Here is a 12,374-nt window from a genome sequence, read left to right on the forward strand (position 1 = left end):
TTAAGAGACTTTATCTTGAGCACCAAACCCACTGGGAATCTCCCCACCATGGCCCCCAAATACCTCACATTGAATACAGTCATAAAGTATGCATGTCTTGTCAGTGTGGTTTCCCTGGCCTGCCATATATTACCCTCTCTTTTTATCCAGGTCCACTACAGAGCTCTTATTTACTCCTATACTGTTGAGACATCATCTCCTTTGTTAATTTTTTCCTGACTTTCCCTACCCCTCCTAAACACATGGGAACTGGTCCATCATTTGTGCTCTATAAGTTTGTTTTTGTTTGTTTTTTTTATGAATGCCTCTGATGGTTTGCTTCTCTGCCCCCATTTGTCCATGTTCTTTTTGAACACAGGCATTATGTCTATTCATCGCATCCACTCATTTATTCAGTTAACAATTTCTTTAGCACTTAACCATGTTCAGACACTGTGTCCCATAGGAGGGATTCAGTAGGCAGCAAAAAAGTCATTGGCCCTCCTAAAAGAGCTTGCAATCTACTGGGGAGGGCAAATGATAAAGAAGAAATAATACCGAAGTGTATGATATCCTCAAAACCTGGCAATATAGGTTCTCAAAAAAATGTTGGTAAAATAAGTTATTTTTTTTCTAAAATCAATAACCACTCATAAGCATAGGACAGAAGGTACTACATAAAGTCGATAGTCACATAAAGAAAATATTTTATCATGGGGCCTGATGGGTATGAAGTTATAAGAAAGTGGTGATGGCTTCTTGGCACATCCCCTATTTGGTCTCAGGCAGAGAAAAGTAGATAATCAATTGTCGAATGCTTCATTCATATTTTTGTTGTTGTTGTTACCCAACCAATGGTATTTTCCACCAAAATTTAGCAATGTGAACACGCAGCACTGGCTGCAACCAAAGACAGAACTTCAGCCAGAGAAAAAGAAAGACTCTGAGCCAAACACAAAACACTTTAATTAGTTGTTTCATTTCAAGATGTTGAAACAGCTCCAACTCAAGGAAATGAAGGCCTTTAGAGTCAAGACTGCTTCAAGAAGAGGAAAAAGATATCTCATTTATTTAGGAGTTTGATCTGAATCCAATTTGGAAAGAAAAACCTAAAACCAAAAAAAAAAACAAAAAAACAAACAAACAAAAAAAAAAAAACCTAAAACCTTTTAGAATAATAAACCTGGAGATAATATAATGTTTTCATTTATGTGAGAAGACTTGGGCTTTGCATGAAATCTATTTTAAGATCTTTGAAATTTTACAATTAGGATAGGTGATTAAATGGTTATATTAAATGGTTTAGCTTATACTCAGCATTGCTTCCTGTGACATAAAGTAAGCTGTTTGCATGCTCTTTATTAAAGCTTGATTTTAAAAATCTTGGGGCTGAAAAATTTTCTACTGGCAGATAGTTCTGAAATAGAGAATGTATCTGATAGAATTTGGAATCAGTTTTCATTTTTTTTTTAATAGCAACAAAATGTGATTGAGGGAAACTTTTAATTCTTAGATTGCGAGAATGAATTGACATTAATGTAAATAAAAACTTAGAAAGAGGGTGTTTAAACACGATCTCCTTCCACCTGTGAAACCCCAAAGTCTTACCTTGAAAACTAAAAGATGATAAATATTGATCTTTATTATGCTCGAATCTGGAGAAGAAAGACAGAAAAGAGGAAGAAAGGAGAATAGGCCTGTTCATAGAGGATGTTTTTGGGTTGCTCAAAAACCTGAAAGCAATTCTTAAGAAATTTAGATGATTATAATTATTTCATCTATACCCCAGCAGGTATAAGATTTCAAAATTAATTATAAAATCCAAATGGATAACTATCTTATCTCACTATCCATTATCCAATTAATTTAAATTAAAGGAAATTACATCACATACTTCACTCATAATGTCTCTCCTTGCATAGTCAACATCTCTCTCCATGCCAAAAGGAAGGCTGTGGGGAATGAAACTGCCTCCTGATAGGAGATTTTCATCTTTCTTCACTCATTCATGACCATCTTCCAAATACTTGCATTTTTCCAAATATGCCATGTTTTTAATGCCTGCCTACTTTGGCATATGTTGTCCCATCTGTCTGGCTCATACCAACTCTCCTTCAATGGCCCTTCTTCTAGAAAACCTTCCTGATATTTCTTCTTCCTCCGTGCTCTCACAGCAGCTTATAATAACCTTTCCTGATAAATTTATCAGGTTTGGTTCATTTACATGACCATTTCTTCTAGTAGACTCCAAAGAGCATAGACTGTGTTCCTTTCATGCTTCTATTTCCAGACCCTTGTGGGATCCTGTAACTGAATGAATAAATTGACAAGAAATAAACATGGAACTGGGAACATCAGACCTTGAGCAGTATTTTCACCTTGTAAGTTGATCTATACAACTTGTTGGCCACAAACACTTTCTCTACAGAAGACCTCTACATGTTTGCAACAAAAAAGGGAAAGGCATATTTGGGTAGAATCCAATACATTTCTTGTACATACATTCAATGTACAGAATTAATGGAAATAGTATCAAAGAATATTAGTTTATACTTTTCTGAGGTAGAAATTACTTCAAGTAAGTATAGACTTACTAATTGTCAGATTTTTGAGAGAAAGAGCACGCGCATGAGCACGAGTGGGGGAGGGGCAGCAGAAGAGGGAGAAGCAGACTCCCCACTGAGCAGGGAACCCAACACGGGTTTGATCCCACGACCCCGGATCATGACCTGAGCTGAAGGCAGACACTGAACCAACTGAACCACCCAGGAGCCCCCAGCCCATCAGATTTTTAAAGAATAAATTCTTTTTTTTTTTTTAAGATTTCATTTATTTATTTGACAGACAGAGATAACATGGAGGCAAAGAGAGAGAGGAGGAAGCAGGCTCCCTGCTGAGCAGAGAGCCCGATGCGGGGCTTGATTCCAGGACCCGACCCTGAGATCATGACCTGAGCCAAAGGCAGAGACGTAACCCACTGAGCCACCCAGGCGCCCCTAAAGAATGAATTCTTTTCATCTATTCATCAATTAGAAAAACACTTTTTAGAACATTAAAACACCCTTGAAAAATTTTATGAACATGACAAAAATTATCTCCAAGACACAAACCGATACAATTTGTACCTTACAAACACATCAGAGAGTAATATAAAATGATGCCATGACAAGTAAGGTATAAAATCAGTATTATCATTTTCAATCACATAATAATTCATAATGGCCAGTAAATCTTCGGTAAAGCTGCATTTTGCTATCTGTACTTGTTTGTAAAATAAGAGTGGGGGTTGGGAGGAGTTGTATTAACACAGCCCTGCATGCGTTTTAAAAACATGTTATCAAAAGCAAAAAAACCTTTATACTCAAATAAAGCATTCTGTTGGGAAATTACATGTAAATGTGGAAGCTGAGCTTTGAAGCCCCACATCTCATTTTTATTTTTGAGTTTCGCAGGTCTCATACCTTACCATGCTCTCATGCCGGCGCTCACATAGCTAGCTCAGTTGGCCGCCATTAGTCTCCTGCCTCTGATGTCCTACAGTATCAATTGCTTGGCTTTTGGTACCAGCAATGTTGCCTTCTCTGTGGTTCACACCACCCCTAGTCTTCTGCCACTCCCCAGCCCCTCAACTGTCCACCCCATGTTGACATGCACAAACTTCTACAGGAAGGAACCTCCTGAGCTCCTCAGCTCCCTCAATCTATTCTCTCCTCTGCAGCAAGAGTGATCACTTAAAAATACAAACCTGACCGTATCCATGCGTAAAACCCTTTAATGACTTACTTGGGATGTTTAGATAAAAACTAGAGTCTTCAATGATCTTGCAAGCTTCAATAGGACTCTTCCTTGCCCATCTCTATCACCATATCCTACTCCAAGCCTTCCTCACTCTCTATCTCCAGACACTCTGGGACTCTCTGTTCCTTGGAGGAGCCATGCCCCTTCCTGTGACAGAGTCTATACATGTGCCCCCTCCTCTGCCAGGAAATCTCACCCCCACCACTATACCACACATAGTTAACTATTTTTTCCTCCTTCAGATCTCAGCTTAAACTTCACGCCCTAACGCTACCAGATGATAACAGGGCCTATGGATACACGCTCCGCTCTTCTAATGCCCTATGTTTGTCTTATCAGCATTATCAAATTTTTGTAATTTTGCATTGACCTATATGTTTGTAACCTATCTTTCCCTCTAGCCTATAAGGCAGGGACTGTGGCTATCTTTACTCCCCATTTGATCACCAATACCCAAAAGGGCTTGCCGTATAGGTAATACCCAGGAAGAATGTGCTGAATGAGTAACTGGACTTCTCGAAGTAAATATATCAAATCCAGCAGGCAAAAGGGTATGAGACGCCCAAGCAAATATATCACTCAAAACCAGATATGGTTGATTCTTGTGATTTGCAATAGTCACTTTCTAGAAAGTTATCCTAAAGAGTGGATTAGTGAATATTGAGCCATCATTCATAAAAGAAATACAAGTTAGGTTCCCAGGAGCCTCTGGTCATTTTCATCAGCCAATCAATAAATAACCTTGTTTTACACGTATTTAAGACACCTTATTAAATATATATAGTTGATTCATTAATGTTGAACTCACAGACAATAGCTCAGGCCTGAACCAAGCTTATTTACCACTTGTCTTCTCTCTGAAGGCCCATCCCAGCCTCCCTCTGCTTGGGAATGCTAGGGAGTACTTCATATCTGGGGCCTAATAAAAATCAAGGTCACCAAGGGTGAAAAACGGGATACTGACTACCTGTGAAAAGGATACTTGTCTATAGTACAGGAGCTCAAACTAGAAAGCAGGGTATCACCTTGTTTGACCTCAACGGGGAATGTGCCCTCCCAGTGACACAAATGTTTGCAAATGACGGGAAATGTACTGCAAATAAAGATTTGGGGGCTGCAAATAAATCCTCATGAGCAGGTGAATTTGCAAGCAAATACAGGATCCTTAAGTAATGAGGACAGACTATATTTGTTAAAAGACGGATTGCCTGTGTGGAGCACGGTTGTATGTGTGGGCATACATATGTTCTGGAGAGCAGAGAACTGACAATAATGTGTCAGTTTATTCTATGCAGTTTACAGCTCCCTATAGGAGTACAACAAATATTAAATTATTATCTCCAATTGGAGAGGATTAAGCCAAGACTCTTATTCAACTGATTTAACCACTTAATAAGGTTCTGGTGTATCCAGTTATGGGAAAACACTATAATATTTGATTCTTTCAAAGAATATGTAAGATGTGAAAATGTGCCAACAGATCATTAATTATATACATCTTCTTTGTAAGAATCTAAATGTTTTCTGATCACACAATGTCCTAGAAATAAATGAATTCCTGAACAGTTTCGAAATAACAAAACCAACTCTGAATTCATTTGGTAAGTCAACAATCATGCCAATGGATCATATGTAAATAAATCTTAAGCCTAAAGGACATTTTTAACACCCTGGTTACTCTTAAAGTAAATCCACGTGAGAATTTTAGTATCTAAAGTGAAAATGGCGAGTTCTGGGCTTTTTGCCACATTTCATCTTGAGTGTGAAATTTCTGACTTGCAATCTGAAATTCTTGGAATCTTATAAGCAAATTTTTTTTTTGCAGTTGTGAATGGTTTTCCCATCCACAAAATTACCTATTTCCCTTGACTTAACATTTATGGAGGAGCAAATTTACACACATGAGGACCTTCTGAGAATCAGGACTTCAGCCCACTCCAGTCCCATGCCCCTCTCCTCATCACTGCTGGCTACCTCTTCAGTGCAGAAGGCACTCCATGGCCTAGGGAATGTCATAGCACATAACAAGGCAGGAAGCCAGGGCCCCCAAATCCTTATCCCAGAATATTTGAGGTAAAGAGAGAAATGGCCACCAGAGAAATAGACAAAACTTACTCCTTTTCTCTTCTTCCAGCTTGTCTCAAGCTTCCTTCCTTTGAGGTTAATCATACAGGTCCTTCTTCCAGAAGTTTCACGACCTCCTTCAAACTTGTTGCCTAAGCAACCTCCTAATGTCACTTTTATTTTTCACTTCACGGTGTTCTTACCCATATATCTGAGGAACAAAAGAATAACATGTAGTAGAAGGAGGATTATTCGTCATTCTTTTACCGAGGAAAGGAGGGGAGGAAGGAGCACCCAGCTTCTCCCTCACCTTGAAGAGCGTGGCCTACATCCCCTCTAATTTCAAAGTGTAGGAACCGGCACCTTATTCTCCTTTGAAGAAGCTGCAGAGGACCGGGTAGGGCCTGACTTGTGCCCGGAAACCGAGAAAGCAGGGAAGGAGCCCAGGTGCTGCACTTGAAACTGATGGTGAGGGAGCAAAAGGCAAGCTGAGGGCAAAGCAAGAGCTGACACCTGGCAACCCCTCCCGCAACACTCCCAGCACTCCTGGCTGGCCTAGAACTAAGGGAAGGAAAAAAGAAATGGTTAACTGATAGAGATCACAGTCTAGCTGGACAGGAGTCTCCATTGGTTTACAAATGTCTTAGTGATTTGCAAGAAAAAACCAATCTTATCAATAGCCCAACTTCCAGAAACCCACAGACTCAATTTCCGGGAGCCCTAATATCACCCTCCCCTCCATAGTGATGTGGAAACAAAGGTAGAAGGGAACGTAAATAAAATTAAATTTCCTTATAACCTGCAGCCCATTGACAAATACTTGAGATAGGCAGAGTAGAACATTCCTTCAGGAAACTCTCAACAGTCTTAATGCTTTGCTAAAGGGAAAAACAACTTTAGCTTGACAGTAGCCAGGCCTCCAGGATCCTGAGAATCTTCTTTAGCATACGAAAGTCCTTTTGGACACCTCTCTTCATCCCTACCTTCCCTACTCCAAAATAAATAATCAGTCACAACCCCAGTGCCCCTCTTTCTGCCCACGGGTCCAAAGACATCTCAAGAATTCTTTCTTGGCCATTGGGTCCGGAACCCAACACTACTCCAAACCACATCCATTGAGGCACCATGGCCCACAACCCTATGCCATGCCAGGGAGGGGCCACGTAGAACAAACGAAGTTGGTGTTAGTGTGAGTACTCAGGTCCTGTCCCAGCCAATAGAGCTGCCTAGAGAGGGAAGGAGATGTTTAGAGAAAGAGGCTGGTTGATGATGGGGGTCCAACTAATGTCACCAAGCTGAGGAAGGAGCCACAAGTGGCCCCCCAGGATAGAAACTCATTCTTCCTTAAGGCAATTGAGGTGAGAGGGCCAAACCTGAAAGAGCCCAAAAGACAAACACACATAGCCATCTGTGAGGCTATTTTTAGAAAAGAATGTTCCAAAGTTCTCAAATCTGTGTCTCTAATCAGACTTCTCTGAACTTAAGCCTTGTATCTTTCATCCTAAAAGGCCCACAGGCTTCTTTGCTGGAGCTTGTTCAAAGGGGAACACCCCCCACTTCAAACCAATCTCTCTCCAGGTCTCCATACTTAGTTAGGTTCTTGCACCAGCTTTCCTATTAATACTTTTAGTAATAAATAGGAAATGCATAAAGAGCGCTTAGTATTTTGCTGGGCACAGAATGTGATTATCATTACTGGGAGCTGCTCAAGGGAAGGGAGGAAGGATGAAAGGGAGCTCAGAAGGGAGGATGGAAGGGAGGAGATGAAAGAGGGAGGGAGGGAAGGAGAGACAGGGGAAGTGGGGGAGGGAGGAACTGAAGGTACAGACCCCATCATACATATAGGTGTATGTTGGCCCATGTCCATGCTCACAGGCAAAGATCTTCAGGTTGACCGCACGTGAAGGCCTGCGATTTAGTCTCCGCAGTTCGCTCTATGAACAGGTACTTCAGCACCTCTAATGAAATCTGGTCTTCCACTTAGTAAGAAAATACAGGGGGCAAGCAGGTGGCAGGTGGGTTATGGGGTTGAGGAGAGAGCGTTGGCAGAACGTTTGAGGCTTAGATAAGCCACTTGCAACCTGGGGCATTGGAGTGACTTGTTTAATCTCTTTAAGCTTTAGTTTTCTTATCTGTACAATGGGATGAACAGTCATAACTCTGGTTACCTCACTGGAAGGTACAGATACAGATGTAGTGGATACTGGTCCAGACACCCCTGACATGACCAGCAACTCATCCCCCCAGAAGTGTGGACTGCTGATGTGCCTCTGAGGAATTGGCCTTAGCTTTCCCAAGCTCTGCCTCTCCAGGGCCAGCCCACTCCGACAGCTTATTGATCCACCTTCAAAATATCTCCAGATCCAACTCCATTGCTCCACCTTCACCACTTCTAGCATAAGCCATTCCTTCATCATCTCTCATCTAGATTCTTGCAATAATTTTATCATGTATCTCTCTCATTCGATACCTTACAGCCTGAATGATTTCTTTAAAACATGCCTTGTCACATCCTCCATTACTTCCCACTACCATACATAAAAACCAAAGTCCCTGTGATTGGCTACCAAGCCCATGCCACGTTTCAGCACTGGCTCACCCTTCTCAGGGAACCTCCAAATCTCATCTCAAGATAACCACTCTCCCTCTTGTTCACATCACTGCAGCCATGTCCTTCTTGCTTTTGCTCAAATCATGCTGGGCATGCTCCAGACTTAAGGCTTGTGATTCCCTGTGCCTAGAATACTCTTACCCAAAACGGCTCATTACGTCACTCCTCTCAAGTCTTTGTGCAAATGACTCCTGATCACAGACGTCTTCTCTGGCTACCCTATCTAAAATTGCAATACCCTGTCCCTTTTAACTGCTTTAGTTTCTCTTTAACATACATTATCATCAACATATCATATATTTACTTATATATTTATTTGTCATCTGTCTTCTCCCACTAGAATATGAGCTACATGGGGGTAAGAATTTTTGTTTTGTTTTGTTCACAGCTATATCCTGAGCACCTAATGCAGTGCCAGACACATGGTGAGTGCTCAAGAAGTATTTATTGATGCAATGAATAAATTAATGAAAGATGAGGCATTTCCCTAACAAACAATATTTTCTTTGATTAGATGTTTAACAGAATCCTGACCTCTATGTATCTGAATACATATCAACAAATGTGAACACAGTAGAAGAAATTGAACACACTGCCATGAAATTATATGTCCAAAGACAAATGAAAGTATCTGTAGCTAATCAAACAGCTACAATGCATTCTGAGAACTGACTTTATCAGCATCTAACTCCTAGTTCATCTCATTTTGTGAGATAGAGCCAAGGAATGACACATTTAAATTATTGTGACATCTTTTCTTCTTTGTCAAAGAAACCGATGAAGAAAGACTGAAATCTTATGGACAGATGCTACCATATATATTTTTTTTCTCTACCATTTCTGAAAGCACTAGGGGTTCTTGAACATCCAATCATATCATTGTTTTTCATAATCAACCCTAAGCCTGGGTTTCCTTTCCAAAAGACAATTAATGATGGAAACAAATCCCCTGCTTTCTGCAATTTCCCGGGACTCGCTGTCCCTGCTCCAGGTCTGGCTTCTCAGGATTTAGGTTAGACTTTTCACCTAGTTGACAAAAGGCTTTGCTGGATTCATTAGCAGAGGCATCTCCAGGTTTCGCTATTAGCCAACAATTTGTTGTGCTGCATTTGCCAATGATTACTTTGCCCTACCAAACTGTTGGAGTTCACATAGTTGGCAGCGGTCTGAAGGGGAGAGATCTCCCAGCAACACCTGACAGGAAAATAAATACAACCCAGAAACTCTGAGTGCACAGTGGCACTCAGTCTCTCCTGCTTTGCCAAGGCTCTCTGTCTGCTAGCCAATCACTCTTTGAAAAGGGACGGTGAGTAGGAGACAAGAAGGAATCATACTCGTAAACTTCTAGGCATTGTAAGAAAAGTGAGTAGACCATCACGAGTCTTGCTGGGGCTTTTGCACAGATTCCTGGGATCATCTCCCTGTTGGCACGCAAGACAGGTCTGATTCAGACACTGTCAATGGAAGGCACTCCCTGATTATCCTCATAAGGTCATCACTCAGACCCCATGAGGCCTTCATTATTGTAGGTCGCTAAAAAGGGGATTCAGTGATTTGAATACTAAGAAACCTCATGCCTGAGCATTTGAGGGTATGGAGTTCTAGGAGAAAAACAAAAAAATTCTAATGCTAGTACAGAAGAAGGCAAGGAAATGGAAAAGCCCATTCAGTTGTCCCTAAAACAGGTATAACACTGTGGTGCAGTAATTGTGTAGCCTTAGGAAGCTCTTCAGAAACTTACTGGAAACTTGCAGAAGCAAGTTTTCATGTTGGAGTCCCTCTCTATAATTTCACAGGGCTCACAAAGAATCTGGACTTTCTAAACTTGGCAGAACTTCAGTGGGGAGTCAGCCCTGTCTCCTCCAGCTCTGGACGCACAGGTTGCTTGGGTGCTATTTATGTGTTGATTAATAAGTATACACTCTGTCGGAGAAGTAGAGAAGCATCTTTTGCAATGATGCTTCAAAGGAGCAGCTGTCTGGAAAGATGAATCAATGCCAGGATAGTTCAAGAGCCAATCCAAATACCAGTAACCAAAGTAAACATTAACAGATGACACGAACACTTGAAAGAGGAGACTTACTCTAGGAGTCCACAGTGCAGTAAAGACAGACATTGTGATATATACTTCTTCTTATTTCTTTCTCATTAAGAAATCATCCAACCAAGAATGATCACCTGAAAGAATTACCTTGGTTTCCATTATTTAGACCTGTCATATTGTTTTCAAAATTAGGAAGAAGAATGTTCACTCACTTTCCCATTTTCTTAAATTCTTCAGCGTGGCATTCAATGCCTCTAGTGATTTTGTAGCATATGCTTCAGCATTCCACCCAGTGTCACTCTCCATCATCTATACACACTATCTAGTAAAATTTGAGTACCTATCATTCCCTAAGCTTGCATAAATATTTGCTTATTCCTTTCCTTTTGTCTGGAATTTGCTTTCCTGCAACCACTCTGGATAAAACCTTAATCATTATTCAAAGCCCGACTTAATTGACATCTTCTTTGGGAAAACCCTCCCAAATGTCTTCCTAAGCAGAATTTATTCCTTAAAGTACGATCCTCTAGCATATTGTAATAGCCCTACTACAGCATTTGCCATACTACCTAAGCATCCCATTGTTCTTCGGCTTCTCTCTTCTACTCTACTAAGATATTTTTTGGTGGGCTAATCTCTCTCACTCATACCTCTTGCTGCCTCATTAAATGTTTGATGCAAGAATGTGTGAAAGAAAAAAGCAAGCATTTTTCTCTTTGCTCTCCTGTTTTCTTACTCTTTCATTTTACAGAAGAGAAAAACAATACGGTCCAGAGAGATTCAGAGTCCTGCCCTAGGTAACAATATCAAAGCTAAAAATGCAGAATTAAATCAAAAGATCCCTGATGGACCCATGAATATGTCTAACATTAGTGTGCTTTTTACCATTGACAAGAATCAAGTATACAGTGGAGAAGAACCACAAGCAGTATAAAGAATGAAGAAAGCAATATTGTTTACTAAAATTATGCAACTTCAGGTTAAATCTCCAGTGAAAACGCCTACACACTTTGCAAAATATATCAGTCTCTAGCAAAAAGGAGTATTCCTTCTGGATCTGACCTCTTCTTTCCCCAAACTGCCAACACATACTCAACCAACTAGACACCACCAAACTCAAGTGTTGGCCATGCGTGAGTGGTAATGAAACCATCAGAGGGAAGTCATGGTGTCAGTTTTCAGGAATGAGAGCATCACCTCAATGGTGGTTTCTGGGAGTGGAGGGGGTGGAGACAGAGATTTTGACACTGCTTTTCCCTATTTCTGCATTATAATCCTTCAAGTCCATGCGAGTGATCAACACAATCTTTAATAAGGGAAACTTCATCTGAGAAAAAAGGAATTCTCTGATGTTAATAATTTATGTAAATTCAATGAGTATAAGAATCTTGGAGGATTCTAATAATACTTTGCTCATGCCACTCACTGAATTAGCAGAAACAAAGACAAGGCAAAGATTATTACCCACTGGGCTCCAATCCCTCCAGCTTCCAAGGCCCCAGACATTGCAGGGAATGGTAAGCAAGGAATTTTACTTTAGCTTAGGAAGTATCCCCCTGTGAGTGACTTTCTGGAAGCTACAGAAAGTGAGAAAGTGTAATTTCATCATTATCATTATCACATCAACAAGCCCACTGATGTGTTTATAATGTACAGGAGCATTTCCTACAACATTTGGCCATAATTGCTGGGTCCATTCACAGGGCACTCAAGATTCTCCAAGAGTGCCATGGAACAGGATGCTAATGGCATGTAGCAGTGATAGAATGTCAAAATGATGATAGTTTAAGATATGTGAGATATCAACAAGGTTGATGGCAAAAGAGAATTTGGAACATTGTCTCTGTAGGAAAAGAGAAAGGCTTAGTTTAGCTAAAA

The sequence above is a fragment of the Lutra lutra genome, chromosome 3 (genome assembly GCF_902655055.1).
Source record: "Lutra lutra chromosome 3, mLutLut1.2, whole genome shotgun sequence".
NCBI lineage: Eukaryota > Metazoa > Chordata > Mammalia > Carnivora > Mustelidae > Lutra > Lutra lutra.